Here is a 23,206-nt window from a genome sequence, read left to right on the forward strand (position 1 = left end):
ACATTCTATTTGTTTTGTTTCTCTGAACACCCCTGACCAATACAGATTTTGGTAGCAAGAAGCAGGGTCCTGCTGTAACATATGCCTAAAAATGTGGAAATGAATTTGGAATCAGGCAATTGGTAGAGGCTGGAGGAGTTTTAAGGCACATGTTAGAAAAGTGCTAGATTGCCTTGATGGGATTGTTGGTAAGCACGTGGATATTAAAAATAATTCTGGTGAGGTCTCAGATGGAAATGAGGAGCATGTTGTTGGAAACTGGAGGAAAAGTGATCCTGTTCAAAAGTAGCAAAGAACTTGGCTGAGTTCTTGGTACTTTATCTTAGTAAATTTTATCATAGTATTTTATCTTAGTAAATATCAGTATTTTCTGAAAAGTTGAAGTTAAATGTGGAGAAACTTAAATATTTAGCTGAGGAGATTTCTAAGCAAAGTGTTAAAGGTGCAGCCTGGGTTTTCTTAACTGCTTATAATAAAAATGCAAGAAAACAGACAGATATGTTAAAGGAATTGTTACACAAAAAGCAACTAAAATGTGAATATTTGAAAACCCTCAGTCTATCCACATTGCAAGGAAAGGGAAAGTGTGCTTTGGAGAGACCATCAAGGGTGTGACTGAACAATCACTCCACGAAGAGATTACTCATGGATTTAATCAAACATCTCAGCAGAACCCAAGAATAGAGATGGGATTATACCAGCTGAAACACTGCCAGTTTGAACTAAAGGGGGCAGAGATGGGATTAAATAAAGGAGGATTTTATAGGATGGAACAATAGAGCCATCAGGCTGCGAAAATGCCTTGTCATTCAAGAACAATAAACAAGACAATACAGAAATCAGCATGGCTGCCCCTGCTACCACAGGTCCACAATGCACAAATCTGTGGCAAGGCTGTCTCCTCCTCCTTTCAGTGCACAAGGCTGCAGCCCATCAGTGCCCTAGGAGCCATGCAACCAATCACAGCCATTGGAGGGGGTGGGGAAATGCCTAAGGCTGTGGGAGCAACACTGCTTGCTGCACAAGTAAACCTGAAGGACAGAGCATCTTGTCAGAGGATTATTCTCAAGCCTTAAAATCGAATGGAATTTTTCTTGTTACATTTTCCATTTGCTTAGGACTCATCACACCTCACTTATTTCCAGTTTGTCCCTTTTGGAATGGGAATGTCGATCCTACGCTTGTTCTAGCATTGTATTTTAGGACATAACTTGTGTGGTTTCACAGATTCACAATTGGAGAGGAATTTTGCCTCAGGATAAACCGTAGCTTTGAGTCTTACTCACACTTGATTTAGGTTAATACTTAGAAGAGATTTTGGACTTAGAGCTGATGCTGAACCGAGTAAGACTGTGGGACTGTTTCAAGGTGAAGTGAGTGCATTTTGCATGTGAAGAGAATGTGAATTTTGGAGGTCTAGCAGGACAAATATTATGAAATTAATTGTGTTTTTCCCAAATTCATTAGTGGAAGTCCTAATACCAATGGGAATATATTTTGAAGCAGGGTCACTAAGGAGGTAATGAAGTTTAAGTGAGGTCACAAGAGTGGAGTTTTAAACCAATAGGACTGGTGTCCTTATAAGAAGATGGTAAGACACAGGGGTATGCATACACAGAGATAAAGATCATGTAAGGACAAGTGAGAAGACGGCCATCTGCAAGCAAAGGAGAGAGGCCTCAGGAGAGACTCAAACCTGCCAACACCTTGATCTTAGACTCAGTCTCCAAAATATTGAAAAAATAAATTTTTGTTAAGGCACACAGTCTGTAGTATTCTGTTAAATCAGCTCTAACAGAGTCATACAACTACCAAAAATCTCCCTTCTATTTCACCACTCTTGGATTACTTATCCACAGTGCTTTTAGGCTGAACTTCTCAAAAGGTAATCTGGATAAATTCTCTCCTGAGCTCAAAACATTTCAATGCCTATCTCTGTCTAGTGGATAACTTTCAAAGTACCTGGCATGGCACAGAGAGCCCTATGGTTCTTGCTTGTCTTTCCAGTGTCATTTCTTGCCAAACATAGGCACACAGCCAATAATCTAGACAATCACTTGCAGTTCTTCTAACCTGCCATCCTGTTTCATAAAACATATGGTTGCCTCTTCACAGACTAACCCCTTCCCCAGACCACCTAGCAAACTGCTACTCATATTCAGATAACTCACACAAGGGTCTTCTCAGTGAAACAGTTGACCTTCTAGGACTATGCTAACCATATGATTTTTTATACTATTGCTGTGTAGACATTATTTATACTTTCAGTACATGTGATTTAACAATGTGCTTACAACTACTCCCTTATGAAATTGTGGTCTCTTCGAAGATGGATACTTTTGTATATTCTCAGTGCTTGCACATAGATAGCTCAATTATTAATATAAATAAATAGTTGAAATATCCATTTGTCCATAACTGACTCCAGATTATCACTAATCCAAAGATCCATTAGAGACCAAATTGGGAAAAATACTTTTTAAAAAATGAAAGACTGCTGAGATTAGCATGTTTGGGAAGCCAAGTAAGCAAGGAGCAAATTATAGGTTATTATAATTCCATATGGATCTCCCTAGACTCTCAATTTCTGTATTAATTACTATAATCACAACACATTCATACTAAAGCTCACTTTATTATATCTTTCATTTATTCATTATCATATCAACCATATTGCTGATTCCTAAAAAGAGGACATGTTGTGTAATGGAGAAGCACTGAATTAGAAAGCAGAATACGTGGGTCCTTGTCTCTGTGACTTGCAAGTCACAGTCTCTTGCATGTCAGTTTTCTCACCTACAAAATGGAATTTCTGTATCTAACCAGCTCATCACACAGAGCGGTTTTGAAGATTAAATGGAATGATGTATAAATGGTTTGTAGGTTGTCATTTAATAACAGTGTCTTCCCAGTGAAAGGGCAATTTTTCTGCATTTCACCAACAGTGCTCTGCATTGGCCCTAGCTCACTCTGACTTTTCCAAATGACTGACATTGAGCAGGTCATTTAAATTTTCCAAACCTCAATTTTCATAAATCTAAAAGTGGGATAATAATATCACAAGATTATTTCAAAGCAGAAATAAAAATCAAAATGCTTTGTATTCTATATCATGTTATGTAATTTAAAATAATTATATAATCCTAATTGTGTGATCTTTGGGTAAATGATGTAACCATTTATGTTACTTTCCTCATGTATAAAATAAAAATATGATAAGTTTGTTGGGGGATTGAATGAGACAATGTGTGTAAAATATTTAACATATCATATGTGTGCTTAGTATTTTAAATAATAATAATTAGAGTAATGTTTCTAGTACATACCATTATTATATTACTGCTAATACAGGTGTCCCTTGAGAGCTGAGTTTGCAAAGTTTTACATGACTTATGACTCTTTGGATATGGCATAATTATTTTTATTGACTTACTAATACCTCAACTGGTTTCATTTCAAGGGATGACAGCTGTGTAAACAAAGTAGATTTAGTCATTAAAAAGATCGATACAAATCTTATCATAAAATTTTGTTTAATATTACATCTGTAATATCTAGAGATTGTGTATGATATCCTCTGGAGTACACTGGTCTTTGATCTTTGTTTTCTAGCCAAATTATCAAGTTTTACTGCCTCCCTACTCTGTGTGTTAGCTATTCTGCATATTATGTTTTGGTGCCATTTACAAAACTGTTAAACATTGCCCTTATAGTTAAATACACACACACACACACACACACACAAAACTATTTCTGCTAAAGCTTTATTCGCAATATCAGCTTATATATATGAACCATATTTTTGAAGACTATCTCTAAATATATATACTATATATGGTATATAGTTCATATATATATGCTTAGAAATATATATATGTTTCTGTGCGCTTGTATTTCTAAAATAAGGTGGGAGATAGAATTCAGGGTGAAAAACAAAGAAAAATATGTCAAACTTATTTTCAAGGTTTGTGACTTTAGAATGTCTACAGCTACACAAGCATAATGCTAAACATGAGAATAAAGTATCTATTTCATTCTATTGTTTTAAAGTGCTATTTATATAGCATAATAGAGGTGACTAACACACGTTTTCTGAAATAACTTATTTTCAGAGAATGGTCTGCTCACTAGATATATCAGCCTTAATTTTCCGTCTCTACTTCCTACCAATTTGTAAGTCTGAATATTTAGAACTCATAACTGGCCTCCACCTGAGAAAATACAAAAACAAATATTAGAGTCAAGATGTTCTTGAGACGCCCAAAGAAAAGGAGCTTGTCTCCAAGTGGAAGGAATTTGTATGAAAACTCTGTCTTCAACATTGTTACTACTGCTAGACACTGGTAAGATTATTTCAAGATTTCCATTTATTTAATAGCAGATAGAACGTGTAACAATAATCAATATTAATACAAACGTTCTAATATTGTAATTATAAAAATTCAATGGAAATCAATTTTTTCAATTCAGCAATATAAATTAGTACAATATTAGTAGAGATGGTGAAAGGGGTAGGTGATTGCTTTTCTCTGTAAGGATGCCTGACTCTCCTTAAATAAATAATTCACTGTGAACCGGGAGCAGTGGCTCACACCTGTAATCCCAACACTTTGGGAGGCCAATGCTGGTGGATCACTTGAGCCCAGGAGTTCGAGGCCGGCCTAGGCAACATGGTGAAACTCCGTCTCTACTAAAAATACAAAAATTAGCCAGGCGCGTTTGCATGCACCTGTAATTCCAGCTACTCAGTAGGTTGACGCTGGAGAATCACTTGAACCTGGGAGACAGAGGTTGCAGTGAGCTGAGATGGTGCCACTGCACTCCATCCTGGGTGACAGAGTGAGACCCTGCCAAAAAAAAAAAAAAAAAAAAAAAAAGCAAAAGCAACAAACAAAAACTCACTGGATATCATAGATAAATAAGAAACTTATGTTATTGAAATGTTTTGATAGACTTTTTATTACATATGGAGAGTATGGGAATGGAAGCACTTTAAAACATGCCATGGCTCACTTCCAACTGAACTAACACTTCTTGGTAGATGGTTTTAACTAATCTTCGAATGCCACATGTGAAGTTGGGGTGCTTATCTAACGCCTGCTTTTGAAATTAGATGAGAGGTTTGAAAACTTTTTTTTTTAGTTTCCTGATGACCAAAAATATTTTTTATTCTTTAAAATAAGACATTTGACAGCTATCACTTATGTTCTTGGATGTTATCTAAGATGATTTACTCAGAGACACAAGTAGTTTGCTGAGATAGAAGACAATGGAAGAGTAAATTGAAGCAAAAAAGAAAACATTCAGCTCTGTGTCTGGGTACAACACAAGTGCTAAAATAAAAGGTATCCAGTATTATCGTTGATGTTGTTGTTGGCTAATTACAATATTCTAAGTAGAAAACATTTCTTAATCGATTATAGCTCGCTTACCAGTATTTCTTTCAGACAGTTCTAAAATTAAAATAATTTGAAATGTTTCTCTTAGCTTCCAAGACATTTGAGAGTAAAGAAAGAATCTGCTCAAATATCCTGTCTTAATCCAGACAAATTTGGATTAACAAAATTGCTTTCTAAAATATATTCGAAATTTTAAAAGAATAAACAAAATGACTATTATATTTATACAGGTTTTTAAAAAATTAATATGTATACTGTTTTATCAAGATTATTATTTATGAGTCAAATTATCAAGTATTAGAGATTTTAAATTTTTATATGTATACTTTACTGAACATTAGGGTCCATTTTATAAGTAATGTCCACTGGATATTTATGCTTTTTTATAGAAGTAGCATCATATTTTTATATTGTGTTATTATAGATGTTTATAGTTGTTTTAGAGTTGCTTTTATGACATATTATGTGTAAAATCTATTATTTGTTTGGTTCTGAGTACTTGATTGGGAATAAAACTCTATTTATAACTCCTGATAAGGAAATACTGTTGAGTTTATCAAAATGCATTTTATAGTACTGCTTATTGATATGCATTACTGGGAGGAAAGGGATCAGTGTATTTATCCAGTGAGGCCCGAATCATGCCAAAAATTACATTTCAATGTTCTTTCTGGTAACAAAAGTTTTTCATACAAATACTTGGCAACTCAGAACTGACAATGATTTTTTTTTTCAAAAATCTAAATTGACAAAATTATTTGAATATTATTTCTTTTAATATATGGTTTTCATAATGGAATATTTTTTTTCTTCCCAACCCCACCCCTCACTACTATACCCTACTATCTTCCTGCACCTTCTACCTCAGGACTTTCAGTTCCTTTTCCCTTTTAGTCCAGAATTGCAACTAACTGGAGCCTAAGATGGGTCACAATCAGGAAGAGGTTAAAAGCGCCATGGGAATATGGAGAAGAGAGAGTCTAAGGAAGATTGCAAATTCTTCAGAAATTCCTCTGGGTGTTTGTCTAAACAAACGTCAGACAAATGTATTCCATTTTTTTCCTCCTGTCTTCTCCTGCAATCACCAGTGAACAGCTAGTTTTCCACAATGTGAAAGGCAAGAAGAAAACAAAAATCACAGGTTAGACCAATCAGCCAAAAAACTTGTTATTGACTCTGCCCTTCTCTGATAGGGTTACACTTAAATATATTAACCATCTTAAAATTGAACCTTAATGGACCTTAAAACGCCATCTTTGCTCTTCAATATTTAAATTATTTAGTAACTTTATTATGAATAGTGTCATAGATTTAGTGTTTATTATCTTTTGAAAATTTAAACTTCCTATATACTTAGTAACTTTTAAGCCTTACTAAATTATAGATTTTGCATTCTTCATGGCATTCCCTTAAATCAGACAATAAATTTTTCAAGTAGCATTTTAAAGATGTGAATGTGATGGAAGAAAACATATAAACAAATACAAAATATTACTAATAGTAATTCACATTAATGAATTTGTTTAAGACCCTTTGAACATGTTATGATATATTGGAGATACATATGCAACAGGCTAAGTCTGACATAAGCATAAGCCAAATTATAAAACAGATTTTTGAAAAGAAATAGTTCTTTAACCATAGTTAGGGCTACCTGATGCTACCTTTCAAAGTCTCCTCTCCCACCCCAGCCTTTGTCTTGATTACAAAATCAGGTCAATGGTGATGCTCATTTGTAGCTTTGCTATCAGGTATGTCCAGATGTTTCATTTAACCTCTAATATAAATAAAACATCTGATGAAATTTTCTGATGCCTTTGTAAACAGCTGTTTCATCCTGAAACTTACTGCTAAAGTAGCTATACTGATTTGGTCATTTTCTTTACATAATGTCAAAGTAATTGTCTTGATCTTTAGGAAAACTGCTGCTATAGGTGTTATAAAGTATTTTATTACAGCATGTTAGATCTCTTTCAAATGGCTAATGTCTAGTCAACACATGCTTAGTTTGCCCAACAAGAATTTATTAAGTTTACTTAAAATGTGGGAAGAAACTGCTATTTCTATTTCTTTGAGAACTAAAATGTAAGTTGAGTGCATTATTAAGGCAATTTTATTATACTTTCAACATTATTTAATAATGCTTGACCAACTCTTGTGCTATCAGCATTAACAGCACACCTTGTATTCTTTTCCAGGTTCATTAAATAAGTCTAAGAATAATACTAATAAAAAATCTTTCTATTTTTTATTCTTGCTTAATATAAGCATATTTTTAATATTAGTAATTACTTTATATGATAAAAATAATACGATGGTAAAGAGGGGATGCTGAAATCGCTTCAAACTAAATTTTAAAAATATTTTAGACATGTATAAAATGCCTACCATTTTTAGAAGGGCAAAAATCTAATCTAAAATAAATGAGCTGCCATATTTTAAAATGTTAGCAGATGAGCATTTGCGGTCCATTCTAATGAACATTGTCCAGGTAATTTTATTTTAGATTTATCACTTAAGGACTCAAAGCCTTAGTATAACACAAAATAAGCTACATGCTCATAAGAAGAAATTATATTAAATAATTTAGAAATTTGTGTTCAATGTTTGGAAAATCAAGATTTTTTTAGAAATTTCTTTTTATGTTTTAATAGACTTTAGCATTTTAGAAACTTAAATACTTGCTAGTTTAATGAATTATTCATATTTTGATGATATACATTATACATTTTTCATATACACATCCCTACAAATTTTTTAATATTTTTGATTTTGTAATTTATTGTTTTTTAATCCAAATTTCTTAGTGTTTATGATCACATTTGGTATTATCTGCATGTAAAAAAGGAAACAGGAAGAACTTGCTTAATATCCTTTAAAGGTACAATATTACATAAGTTTATTTTCACTTTTGAAAGCTGATGAGCCATTTTTCCTGAGGAAAATACCTCCATGGCACTCTGTAAGAGAGCAGAATTTTCTAGCTAGTGGCATAACCAGACCTCTGCCTCTTGACAAACTTTCCTAGTTAATGCTGGATTTACAAGGGTTTCTGTACTAGATCTTTAGTTGAGGGGCTTCCAGATCGTAATGCTCAGAGAAATGTCAGTGCCTAAGTCACTAGCTTACAAAAAAGCTAAGCCAAGCAATTTAAGATGGAATTAAAGGTTATAGGGAACTGAAAGCAATGTCCACCAGCAATGAATTAGAGAGAAGACACCCTCTAAAAGGCACCCTCTGGATGACGCTAGACCTCAAATGGATAAAGAACAACATTTCTGAGCACTGGAAACCAGGAGGGATGCTGATTTGTATTACACAAGAAATTTGGTGGCATTAAAGCTCTCATACATGTGTGTATGCATGCATGTTCATACAAGCGTGTGCTTAGGTGTCAGCTTGCATGTCATTAGTAACTTACTCTTCCTACTGAAGTAAATGAATTAAAAACACTTCCTTTACAACTATCACAGAAGCTGACCACAGCACATAGGAATGAAGACAGATGCAAAGATTAAAGCTGTAGGACAAAAGCAAAAACAAAAACAACAAAATAAAAACAGAAGCTATTTCCCAATAAAAAGCACACAGGAGCAAGTAATTTGAAGAATACAATAGAAGTACAGTATGTGATAATATCCCGCAATTGAGATGAATTTTGAAGAAATCCGTAATTAGAAAATAAGGACAAGCTCAATGATGATGAAAGGAAGGAACTAGACCAAAACAGAATGGTTAGAAACAGTCACCCAGAACACATTTAAGAGGATGTGAACAACTGAAGAAGTCTGAACCAAAACAGGAATCTTTCTCAAGCTTGGCTTGGCTAAGGAGTATTTTTCACCGGTTTCTAATGAGGGAAAATTGAAAATGACCTCATAACCCTCCTATATCATTTAAGGCTTATTCTATACTATATTTCAATCAACTATATCTAGTCATTTTAAACTGTGTTTTACTCAGTCAAACCTAATTAGCCCATAATGTTCAGAGACAAAAATTCCTTCAGGTAAGATTGTAAATAAACTACTACAGTCAAAAGTTTTATACCCATCATGAGTAGATCAAGTAAGAGTATTCCTGACAGAGAAACTAACTTGGATAGCATGCTATCCATTATACCAGCTACTATGTGAAACAACTTCAGAATGGTCATCTTGAGAGGAGATACAGTTTTGGGGACGTATGGCTTTGCCCAAACCATTGCAGAAAAATAACTTCTGGAATTATGTTCAGAGCCTCTGGTGTGTGTTTTTGAGCTTTGTAAGTAGATGGCATTTTGTTCTGAGAGTAAATTGAATTTGAAAAAGTATAGTTAACTGGCATTGTGAACCAATCCTAATAAATAAACTGTGAGGCCACAATGGGAAGGGAACTCATTTTAACAGGTTGGCTCCATAATGTTTGGTATAAGTCTGTCATATAACCTTGTAGAAACATTTTGCACCATGTCTGATTACAAGAAATGTGACCTAGAAAGTTCAAAATTATTAAAATCACAATACTTGTTTTCATTTTCTTAGTGATCTTTTAGAATATTAGAAGTCAACATATACCTAAAGATTAAAGTGAGGAATGATCCCACAACAAAGCTTAGTAACAGAGAGAAATCATTTAAAATTCAAAATGCGCATCTCAGAATGAAAGCGGGGGAAGTTGTTTTGACTTCTCTGCCACATTAGCTCCCCAGCTATAAATTAAGAATGAATACACTGAATCCTCCTGAAGGGCACTGGGCTCTAAAAATGATTTTGGAACTTCCTAGAGAGTGCATACACACTCTGGAGGCACAGAACCTGGGCTCAAATCCTACTTCTGCCTTTTCCTAGGCATAATTTGGGACAAGTATTTAACCTCTGAGCCTCAATGTGCTCACCTTTAAGTGGAAATAATAATAGGATCTACCTCATTGTGTTGTTTTGAGGACTACATGAATTAATATATGTACAAGCACTTACAATATGTCCTGACATTTAGTAAGTATTCAATAACAATAACACTTATTATACAATAAAATTAGCATAATGTCTTTGGCAGTGGTTTTCCTTTGTTAAAAATCAAAGTATCTTTTAGAAGCAACCTTCTGTTGATTGGTTTTGAACTACAAATATCATAAGTATATACAAAACTACATTTGACATTTGGAAGATGAAGACCTGTTAAGAATATATTCTGCATTTGACCAAGGGTTGCCAAGTAGACATCATGGGAATACTTTGAGCCATCATGGCCACACTATCATAACTGTTACATGAATCAGTATGATTTATTTAAAAATAATAACATGAACTTATGGCCTTCAAATCTGGAAGATAATTTTCTATTGTATTAAGCCACTAAATTTGAGACAATGTATTGCGACCAGCAATAGGAAACTAATTTATAATGTCCCACAAAATTTTATATCAGCATTTCTTTTATGTATGTTTGCAAGGAAGTTTTTAGAAAACTCCCTTCTACAGTGTCAAGAAAATCCCTTCTACAATATCGATTATCAATAAAACCAAGATGTCAAATGTTTAGCTCAGCTAAATATAGCCCACTAATGATGAAGTTAAGACCATAAGTTTAAACATTATTTTTGCCATTTTGTTTTTGCTGGGTTGTTATGGACATAGGCTACTCTCCAAATTCTCATCAATCATGAAGCAACTTGAATATTTGCTATCTATTATTCTTCCTACATGTATTCTTCTAGTACAATTCTTTGCACATAATATCCAGTAAATATATATTAGTTGAATGAATCAACATTTTTCATGCATGTAAAGCATTTGCCATCAGAAAGTGGTTAAAAGGCTCACATCAGCAATTACTAGCATATTAGATGTAAACATAATCTATGGATGTGTTGTCAATGTACATAGAGAAGCCACTACAACACAGAAGACTAAATTTATAAAATTATTCAGTATAAAATCATGTGTTACAAGGATTAAAAATTATCTAGTCCCACTCCTTCCTTTCACAAACTCTGTAATTGAGGCCTATACACGAGCGTGAATCACTTCAGAGTGGTTTGCATATCTTAGAGTGCCATAAATTTCAAACTCTAGCTTTTCCATGCATCTTTTGTAAAACGTCCTCACAGATCTTGTGTCTTACTGACCAAGTAATACGGCAAGAATTAGAAGATAAAGGGAAAACTTTGAATTAATCATTTGACTCTCAGAAATACACTGAATATCTTGGACCCACTAAGCAGAATTCAGAGTAGAAATCAGTATTTCATGTAAATATATCTCCATCGCTCAAGAAGTAATAAAGTTGGAATAGGTGGACCACACCTCCAATGTATTTGAAGATAATAGAATCAGTGAGACAGCTCAGTATCATCTCCAACTAAAATGGGAGCCTTTTACAATAAGAATTATTTAAGAACTGTAAACAACTAGGAATCAAAGTAAGGATAGAAATCACATTTTGCTCTCCTTTCACAAAGCAGCTGAAGAATATTATGGTGCTGTTTCAATAAGAATAACACCACAGCGATAACAGACTCTATTCAAAATTTAATAAAGCATTACTCTCTTAATCAAAACATGACTATAAAGCTTAGACTGTCTCTGAAAAGCAAAATAATGTGAACAAAAGAGAAATGGAACTGTGTCTGAATATCAGCTCTACAAAACAAATAACATCTCGTTACACATGCAGTGATTAAAGGCAGGAACTTAAATCCATTCTCGATTTACCTTTGTCAAGGTCCTGACCTGTGAAAAGTTTGAATGATAAAACCAAAGCAGGTACAGGGCAAAAATCAATCGAGCAATAAAGTTTCATACACATATGTTACTATAATATGTGCTTTTTGCCTACGCTGCAGATATTATGTACATAATATTTTGTCCAACGCATATAGATTATACATGCACATATGTAAAACAGCATTCAAAATTTGTAATTATGAAGGTAAAGAAAATAAACTTTGATTTAGAATCGTGTAAATAATTTGCGAACACCAAAAGTTTTCCTTCTAATTCAATAAATGTACTGAGTAAAGAAACCTTATCTGAAATCAAACTTCTAGGGTCTAATTCTTCACTCTACAAATTATGGATTGAATTTAGGACAAAATTTAAATATTTCTCTCATGGGCAAAATTAAGATAATAATAGTGCCTATGGCGGGGCATGGTGGTTTACAACTGTAATCCCAGCACTTCGGGAGGCTGAGGCAGGCAGATCACTTGAGGTCAAGAGTTTGAGAATAGTCTGACCACATGGCGAAACCCTGTCTCTATTAAATATGCAAAAATTAGCTGGGGGTGGTGGCGCACACCTGTAATCCCAGCTACTTGGGAGGCTGAGGCAGAAGAATCACTTGAACCCAGGAAGTGGAGGTTGTAGTGAGCAGAGATCCCGCCATTGCAGTGAGAAGAGATTGCGCCGTTGCTGGAATTCCACCTGGGCCACAGAGTAAGAGTTTCTCTCAAAAATAATAATAGTGCCCAGTTCACAGAGTTATAAAAATTTAATGAAGTAATGCTTAAAACTGATAAATTCACTATCACTATTCAGAAAATAGAATGTATTGAAGGTTTTTAGAAATAAAAGTTGGTTAAGAAAGTTTTAATTCCATTAATGAATGCATCATGATAGTCACTGAAACTGAATTTGTTTTTTCTGATTTATTCTAATCTCTAAATAATATATATATAATTTAAAATTATATTTATTATTTAAAATTATTATATATTATTAATATATATTATTTAATATATATATTTAAAATTTACAACTTTGATCTTCAAAGCTATCAGTATATTTATACAGGTCCAATCAGGTTTCAATAATGCCATTATAACATCTGGTTCCATCTTTAGCTCATATTAACACTCTTTTGCTCATTTTGCTCATGTGGACAATGAAACACAATGGATTAGAAATTTTACCTGATACAAACACATAGGCTAAAATAGGGTGTATGTGTTTAATAGCTGTGCGATATCAAATATGTGCTTTTCGAACTGCTTTTACTGCTTTGATTATATTTTTTTCAATGTCTGGAGCAATTCTTCTTTAGAAATTCTGCTACTTGGTAGCTCCATAATTTTTCAATCTTTTATCCTATCCCTAAGACTTAGGAAAAGATCAGTCTCTCTATAAATTTAACGAAACGTCAGTTCTTGCTATTAGATCTGTGAAAAGCAGCATATGAGCCATCTTGGGCAAGAATTAGACAGCAAGCAGTCAAAGTGGGGGCATTTAAACACAGTTATAGGAAACATTGCCAGGTATCTTGGCTATATGGAGAAAGTTTATGTGGCAAGTGGAGCTGAGAGTTGTCAGATTCAAACAAGGTTTACGGTCATCGTGCTTCATGCACAAAAAAGAAGGCCCTGAGCATCTGGAATGTGACAGATAGATGGGCTGCATTCAAAGGGAGATGTGGCCTCCTTACAGCCAGAATGACTAGGGTAAAATTTTTAGAAAGTTTTGTGAGAGTCTTGCTTCTCTTTCCTATAAAGTTACTGAACTAATAACCTCCTACTGGCTGCAGTCTCATGGGAGGACGACTACACTATATTTACAACTCTACAGTTGTAGTTTTTCAACTATGTAGTCATAGTCATTGTAGTTGTTCTGTTACCACTTTTCCTCTCATGCACATTCTACTGGGATCTTCAAGCCCTATTAACCTTTTGAAATACAACCTTAACAACTCTATGATCTCATTATTCTTTTTATTTTATTTTATTTCATTTTTCTATTATACTTTATGTTCTAGGGTACACGTGCACAACGTGCAGGTTTGTTACATATGTATACATGTGCCATGTTGGTGTGCTGCACCCATTAACTCATCATTTACATTAGGTATATCTCTAATGCTATCCCACCTGCCTCCCCCCATCCTACAACAGGCCCCGGTGTGTGATGTTCCCCGTCCTGTGTCCAAGTGATCTCATTGTTCAATTTCTACCTATGAATGAGAACATATGGTATTTGGTTTCCTGTTCTTGTGATAGTTTGCTGAGAATGATGGTTTCCAGCTGCATCCATGTCCCTACAAAGGACACAAACCCATGCTTTTTTATGGCTGCATGGTATTCCATGGTGTATATGTGCCACATTTTCTTAATCCAGTCTGTCATTGATGGACATTTGGGTTGGATCCAAGTCTTTGCTATTGTGAATAGTGCCGCAATAAACACACGTGTGCATGTGTCTTTATAACAGCATGATTTATAATCCTTTGGGTATATACCCAGTAATGGGATGGCTGGGTCAAATGGTATTTCTAGTTCTAGATCCTTGAGGAATCGCCACACTGTCTTCCACAATGGTTGAGCTAGTTTACAATCCCACCAACAGTGTAAAAGTGTTCCTATTTCTCCACATCCTCTCCAGCACCTGTTGTTTCCTGATTTTTTAATGATTGCCATTCTAACTCGTGTGAGATGGTATCCCATTGTGGTTTTGATTTGCATTTCTTTGATGGCCAGTGATGATGAGCATGTTTTCATGTGTCTGTTGGCTGTATGAACGTCTTCTTCTGAGAAGTGTCTGTTCATATCCTTTGCCCACTTTTTGATGAGGTTGTTTGTTTTTTTTCTTATAAATTTGTTTGAGTTCTTTGTAGGTTCTGGATATTAGCCCTTTGTCAGATGAGTGGATTGCAAAAATTATCTGCCATTCTGTAGGTTGCCTGATCACTCTGATGGTAGTTTCTTTTGCTGTGCAGAAGCTCTTTAGTTTAATTAGATCCCATCTGTCAATTTTGGCTTTTGTAGCCATTGCTTTTGGTGTTTAAGACATGAAGTCCTTGCCCATGCCTATGCCCTGAATAGTATTACCTAGGTTTTCTTCTAGGGTTTTTATGGGTTTAGGTCTAACATTTAAGTCTCTAATCCATCTTGAATTAATTTTTGTATAAGGAGTAAGGAAGGAATCCAGTTTCAGCTGTCTACTTATGGCTAGCCAGTTTTCCAGCACCATTTATTAATTAGGGAATCCTTTCCCCATTTCTTGTTTTTGTCAGGTTTGTCAAAGATTAGATGGTTGGAGATGTGTGGTATTATTTCTCAGGGCTCTGTTCTGTTCCATTGGTCTATATCTCTGTTTTGGTACCAGTACCATGCTATTTTGGTTACTGTAGCCTTGTAGTATAGTTTGAAGTCAGGTAGCAGGATGTCTCCAGCTTTGTTCTTCTGACTTAGGATTACTTTGGCAATGTGGGCTCTTTTTTGATTCCATATGAACTTTAAACTAGTTTTTTCCAATTCTGTGAAGAAAGTCATTGGTAGCTTAATGGGGATGGCATTGAATCTATAAATTACCTTGGGCAGTGTGGCCATTTTCACAATATTGATTCTTCTTATCCATGAGCATGGAATGTTCTTCCATTTGTTTGTGTCCTCTTTTATTTCATTGAGCAGTGGTTTGTAGTTCTCCTTGAAGAGGTCCTTCACATCTCTTGTAAGTTGGATTCCTAGGTATTTTATTCTCTTTGAAGCAATTGTGAATGGGAGTTCATTCATGATCTAACTCTGTTTATCTGTTATTAGTGTATAAGAATGCTTGTGATTTTTGCACATTGATTTTGCATTCTGAGACTTTGCTTATCAGCTTGAGGAGATTTTGGGCTGAGATGATGGGGTTTTCTAAATAGACAATCATGTCTTCTGCAAACAGGGACAATTTGTCTTCTTCTTTTCCTAATTGAATACCCTTTCTTTCTTTCTTTCTCTTGCCTGATTGCCCTGGACAGGACTTTCAACACCATGTTAATAGGAGTGGTGAGAGAGGGCATTCCTGTCTTGTGCCAGTTTTTAAGGGGAATGCTTCCAGTTTTTGCCCATTCAGTGTGAAATTGACTGTGAGTTTGTCATAAATAGCTCTTATTATGTTGAGATACATTCCATCAATACCGAATTTATTGAGAGCTTTTAGCATGAAGGGCTGTTGAATTTTGTCAAAGGCCTTTTCTGCAACTATTGAGATAATCATGTGTTTTTTGTCTTTAGTTCTGTTTATATGCTGGATTATGTTTATTGATTTGCATATGTTGAACCAGCCTTGCATCCCAGGGATGAAGCCCACTTGATCATGGTGGATAAGTTTTTCAATGTGCTGCTGGATTTGGTTTGCCAGTATTTTATTGAGGATTTTTGCATTGATGTTCATCAGGGATATTTGTCTAAAATTCTCTTTTTTTGTTGCATCTCTGACAGGCTTTGGTATCAGGATGATGTTGGCCTCATAAAATGAGTGAGGAAGGATTCCCTCTTTTTCTATTGATTGGAAAAGTTTCAGAAGGAATGGTACCAGCTCCTCCTTGTACCTCTGGTAGAATTCGGCTGTGAATCCATCTGGTCCTGGACATTTTTTGGTTGATAGGCTATTAATTATTGCCTCAATTTCAGAATCTGCTATTGGTTTATTCAGGGATTCAACTTCTTCCTGGTTTAGTCTTGGAAGGGTGTATGTGTCCAGGAATTTATCCATTTCTTCTAGGTTTCCTAGTTTATTTGCATAGAGGTGTTTATAGTATTCTCTGATGGTTGTTTGTAATTCTATGGGGTCGGTGGTGACATCCTCTTTATCACTTTTTTTTGTGTCTACTTGATTCTTCTCTCTTTTCTTCTTTATTAGTCTTGCTAGCAGTCTGCCAATTTTGTTGATATTTTCAAAAAAACCAGTTGCTGAATTCATTGAGTTTTTGGAGGGTTTTTTGTGTCTCTACCTCCTTCAGTTCTGCTCTGACCTTAATTATTTCTTGCCTTCTGCTAGCTTTTGAATGTGTTTGCTCTTGCCTCTCTAGTTCTTCTAATTTTTATGTTAGGGTGTCAATTTTAGATCTTTCCTGCTTTCTCTTGTGGGCATTTAGTGCTATAAATTTCCCTCTATACACTGCTTTAAATGTGTCCCAGAGATTCTGGTATGTTGTATCTTTGTTCTCACAGGTTTCAAAGAACATCTTTATTTATGCCTTCATTTTGTTATGTACACACTAGTCATTCAGGAGCAGGTTGTTCAGTTTCCATGTAGGTGAGTGGTTTTGATTGCGTTTCTTAGTCCTGAGTTCTAGTTTGATTGCACTGTGGTCTGAGAGACAGTTTGTTATAATTTCTGTTCTTTTACATTTGCTGAAGAGTGCTTTACTTCCAAGTATGTGTGGTCAATTTTGGAATAAGTGTGATGTGGTGCTGAGAAGAATGTATATTCTGTTGCTTTGGGGTGGAGAGTTCTGTAGATGTCTATTAGGTCCACTTGGTGCAGAGTTGAGTTCAATTCCTGGATATCCTTGTTACCTTTCTGTCTCATTGATCTAATGTTGACAGTGGGGTGTTAAAGTCTCCCCTTATTATTGTGTGGGAGTCTAAGTCTCTTTGTAGGTCTCTAAGGGCTTGCTTTATGAATCTGGGTCCTCCTGTATTGGGTGCATATATATTTAGGATAGTTAGCTCTTCTTGTAGAATTGATCCCTTTACCTATTATATAATGGCCTTCTTTGTCTCTTTTGATCTTTGTTGGTTTAAAGTCTGTTTTATCAGAGACTAGGATTGCAACCCCTGCCTTTTTTTCTTTTCCATTTGCTTGGTAGATCTTCCTCCATCCCTTTATTTTGAGCCTATGTGTGTCTCTGCTCAAAATGAGCAGTGAGATGGGTCTCCTGAGTACAGCAAACTGATGGTCTTGACTCTATCGAATTTGTCAGTCTGTGTCTTTTAATTGGACCATTTAGTCCATTTACATTTAAGGTTAATAATGTTATGTGTGAACTTTGATCCCGTCATTATGATGTTATTTTGCTATTTTGCTCGTTAGTTGATGCAGTTTCTTCCTAGCGTCAATGGTCTTTACATTTTGGCATGTTTTTGCAGTGCCTGGTACCGATTGTTCCTTTCCATATTTAGTGCTTCCTTCAGGAGCTCTTGTAGGGCAGGCCTGGTGGTAACAGAATCTCTTAGCATTTGCTTGTCTGTAAAGGATTTTATTTCTCCTTCACTTGTGAAACTTAGTTTGGCTGGGTATGGGATTCTGGCTTGAAAATTGTTTTCTTTAAGAATGTTGAATATTGGCCCCCACTCTCTTCTGGCTTGGAGAGTTTCTGCCAAGATATCTGCTGTTAGTCTGAGGGGCTTCCCTTTGTGTGTAACCCGACCTTTCTCTCTGGCTTACCTTAACATTTTTTCCATCATTGCAACTTTGGTGAATCTGACAATTATGTGTCTTGAGTTGCTCTTCTTGAGGAGTATCTTTGTGGCGTTCTCTGTGTTTCCTGAATTTGAATGTTGGCCTGCCTTGCTAGGTTGGGGAAGTTCTCCTGGATAATACCCTGAAGAGTGTTTTCCAGCTTGGTTCCATTCGCCCCGTCACTTTCAGGTACACCAATCAGATGTAGATTTGGTATTTTCACATAATCCCATATTTCTTGGAGGCTTTCTTCATTTATTTTTACTCTTTTTTCTCTACACTTCTCTTCTCGTTTCATTTCATTCATTTGATCTTCAATCACTGATACTCTTTCTTCCAGTTGATCGAGTCAGTTACTGAAGCTTGTGCATTTGTCACGTAGTTCTTGTGTCATGGTTTTCATCTCTATCAGGTCGTTTATGGACTTCTCTGCATTGGTTATTCTAGTTATCCATTCGTCAAATCTTTTTTCAAGGTTTTCAGTTCATTTGCGCTGGGTTTATAGTTCCTCCTTTAGCTCTGAGAAGTTTGATTGACTGCCGCCTTCTTCTCTAAACTCATCAAAGTCATTCTCCGTCCAGCTTTCTTCCGTTGCTGGCGAGGAGCTGCGTTCCTTTGGAGGGGAAGAGGTGCTCTGATTTTTTGAATTTTGAGCTTTTCTGTCCTGCTTTTTCCCCATCTTTGTGGTTTTATCTACCTTTGGTCTTTGATGATGGTGACGTACAAATGGGGTTTTGGTGTGGTTGTCCTTTCTGTTTGTTAGATTTCCTTCTAACAGTCAGGATCCTCAGCTGCAGGTCTGTTGGAGTTTTCTTGAAGTGCACTCTAGTTAGGCTACTCCCAGTTAGGCTCTCCCAGTTAGGCTACTTGGGGGTCAGGGACCCACTTGAGCAGGCTGTCTGTCCGTTCTCAGATCTCAACCTTCATGCTGGGAGAATCACTACTCTTTTCAAAGCTGTCAGACAAGCACATTTACATCTGCAGAGGTTTATGCTGCTTTTTATTTAGCTATGCTCTGTCCCCAGAGGTGGAGTCTATAGAGGCAGGCAGGCATCCTTGAGCTTGGTGGGTTCCAGCCAGTTCCAGCTTCCTGGCTGCTTTGTTTACCTACTTATGCCTCAGCAATGGTGGGCACCCCACCCCTAGCCTTGCTGCCACCTTGCAGTTAGATCTCAGACTGCTATGCTAGCAATGAGGGAAGCTTCATGGGCGTGGGACCCTCCAAGTCAGGCACAGGATATAATCTCCTGGTGTGCCGTTTGCTAAGACCCTTGGTAAAGCGCAGTATTAGGGTGGGAGTGACCCTATTTTTCAGGTGTTGTGTGTCACGGTTTCCCTTGGCTAGGAAAAGGAATTCCCTTCCCCCTTGTGCTTCCCAGGTGAGGTGATGCCTCACCCTGCTTCAGTTCTCGCTCATTGGGCTGCACCCACTGTCCTGCACCGACTATCTGACACACCCCAGTAAGATGAACCTGGTACCTCAGTTGGAAATGCAGAAATCACCCGTCTTCTGTGTCACTCAGGCTGGGAGCTGGAAGCTGGAGCTGTTCCTATTAGGCCATCTTGGCGTCCCCCCCACCCCCCCGCCAATCTGATGATCTCATTATTCTTTCTTTTTTTATTATTATACTTTAAATTCTAGGGTACATGTGCACACGTGCAGGTTTGTTACATATGTATACATGTGCCATGTTGGTGTGCTGCACCTATCAACTCGTCAGCACCCATCAACTCGTCATTTACATCAGTTATAACTCCCAATGCCATCCCTCCCCCTCCCCCTTCCCCATAATAGGTCCGTGTGTGATGTTCCCCTTCCCATGTCCAAGTGATCTCATTGTTCAATTCCCACCTATGAATGAGAACATGCGGTGTTTGGTTTTCTGTTCTTGCGAAAGTTTGCTGAGGATAATGGTTTCCAGCTGCACCCATGTCCCTCCAAAGGACACGAACTCATCCTTTTTTATGGCTGCACTGGCCATCAGAGAAATGCAAATCAAAACCACAATAAGATGCCATCTCATACCAGTTAGAATGGTAATCATTAAAAAGTCAGGAAACATCAGGTGCTGGAGAGGATGTGGCACATATACACTATGGAATACTATGCAGTCATTATTCTTTCTTACACAGAGTTTTGTAAGGTCCCTTTCTTCAAAATGTACCTAGGCCGTGTGCCATTTCTTCTGAATTTGTTGTCTGTAAGATGATTTCTCCAGCCAGGTATTCAATCAATCAGCCCACCCCTCACTTGATTATTCAAAAGAGTGTAATACATGAGCACTGGAGGCAGAGAACAGCATAACAAGATCCCTTCTGTCATGGAATGATATTCCAACAATGGGACAATAGAGAGAGCAAAGGGTCTCTGCTTCGTGTGAGTGGTCAGAGAAGTCTTCGCTGTGATGCTACATTAATTTGTTAGGGCTGCCATACTATAGTACCACAGCCAGAGTGGCTTAAACAACAGAAATGTGTTTTCTCACAATTCTGGAGGCTAGAAATCCAAGATCAAGGTGTCAGCAGGGTTGGTTTCTTCTTAGGTTTCTCTCCTTGACTTATAGATGGCTATCTTCTCCCTGGGTCTTCACATCATCATCTTTTTATGAGTGTCTATGTCCTAATCCCCTCTTCTTATAAGGACACCAGTTATACTGAGTTAAAGTCCACCCTAATTAGTTCCTTTTAGCTTAATTACTTCTGTAAACACCTTATTTCCAAATACAGTCACTATTACAAACATAATTGTACCCCCCCTCCAAAAGAAAAAAATGTTGAAGCCTTAATCCCCAATGTAATTGTATTTGGAGAAAAAGCCCTCAGAGAAGCAATTCAGGTTAAATGAGAAACTAAGGATGGGGCCCTAAACCAACATGGCCTGTGTCCTTATAAGAAGAGAAAGAGACACTAAAGATGTATACACCCAGAAGAAAGGCTATGCAATAAGGTGGCCACCTGTAAGTCAAGGAGAAAAGTCTTAGGAGAAACTAACCCTTCTCACACTTTGAACTTGGACTTCAATCCTCCAGAATCATGACAGAATAAATTTCTGTTGTTTAAGCTATTCAGTCTGTAATATTTTATTACAGTAGCTCTAGCAGACTAACATAGTCACATTCTGACTTACTAGAGGTTAGGAGACTTCAACATATGAATTTGTGGGGAACACAATTTAGCCGTTAATAGATGGCTACCTAAGAGCCAAGATTAATGAAGAGGCAAAGCCAGTCCTGTAAATAATTACAAGAAAAGTGTACCAAGTAGTATGTAAATGCCCTCAAGACAGGATAGAGCTTCCTCAAAGGCAAGGTGGTTCATTCAGAAGTCCAGTGTACCTAGAGCAAAATAAGTGAGGGAAAGAGTGGTAGGTGACAAGGTCAAAAATGAGAGGCAAGGTCAGGTCATATAGGACTGTGCAGGACATGGCCAGGAGTTTGAATCTCATTGAAGTGGTGGCACTCTTGGATAATTTTCAACAGATGAGTTAAATAATATGGTTTAACTCATTTTAAAATATAATCTTTTTCTTGATATATAGGCTAAGTTGCAAATGGACTAAAATAAAAAAAAAAAAAAAGCACAGTTAGGAAGGGATCGAATGAATCTAGAAGGAGATCTGGAAAGAACTAGACCTAGAAAGGACTAGAAGGAGATGATAGAGACAAAAATAAGTAGATAGATTTAAGATATTTTTTAACAGAAAAGCCCTGAATAGTTGCTGATGGATTAGATATTAGGGACGAATGAAAGGATGCTAACAGATGATTCACAGGTTTTTGGCTTGAGCAATTGAGTAAATAGTATGGGTATTCTATTGTGATGAAGAAGACTGAGGAGGAACAAACTTGATGGAAAGGGTGGAAGATGAACACTGGATGTTCAACTTGTTAAGAATAAAATTGTAAATCTTCCTTAGTGAGTCTATTGACCAAATCACATGGTTTTGTTGTTGTTGTTTTGTCTTTAGTAAACATCTAGTTTTTGAACTATGAGACTTATTACTAATGACTATCTTTGACAAATGTTGCTCCGGTCCAAATTCCTTTTAATGTTTCTTCTCCTATTTTCCTTATTTCATGATATGCACAGTCTTCTGGTTGTTCTCCAGAAGCATAATTCCCATATGTAACTTTGCTCTTGTGGAAAGTCAGTTTTGGATCACGCTGTTCAAAATAAACTTCCAGAAATGGAAACTAGGTTTGTTTAGATAAATGTACCACACACATGAGTTATAATTGTATATGGAAAAATTAAATATACAGTGATCCCTTTCTATAGAATGTAGTAGGCTTAATAATATTTGATGCAAATTCACCATTTCAGGAATCATCAAGCTTTTAAAATTAATTCTGTTAAAGCATAATATAAAGTTGTTCCATTTTTAAAAACTAGATGATGGTGATCATATACTTTTTTTACTAGAAGCATCTCTCTTCAATTTTCTTTTGAATTTTGGAATAAGTTTTAATTTGAAGGAAAGTGGTTACAAGCACAATGAGGAAATAGAAATCCTTTAAATTACAGGACACACGGAGTCACTGAGGATCCTATCAGGGTAGTGACAGGGTCAGATTCATATTTTAGATGAACTTTTCTGAGGCCTGTGGAGGAATGTATGGAAATTGAAAATATTGGCAGCATGGAAACCAATGAAAGAACTGTCCC

The sequence above is a fragment of the Rhinopithecus roxellana genome, chromosome 9, assembly GCF_007565055.1.
Source record: "Rhinopithecus roxellana isolate Shanxi Qingling chromosome 9, ASM756505v1, whole genome shotgun sequence".
Lineage (NCBI taxonomy): Eukaryota > Metazoa > Chordata > Mammalia > Primates > Cercopithecidae > Rhinopithecus > Rhinopithecus roxellana.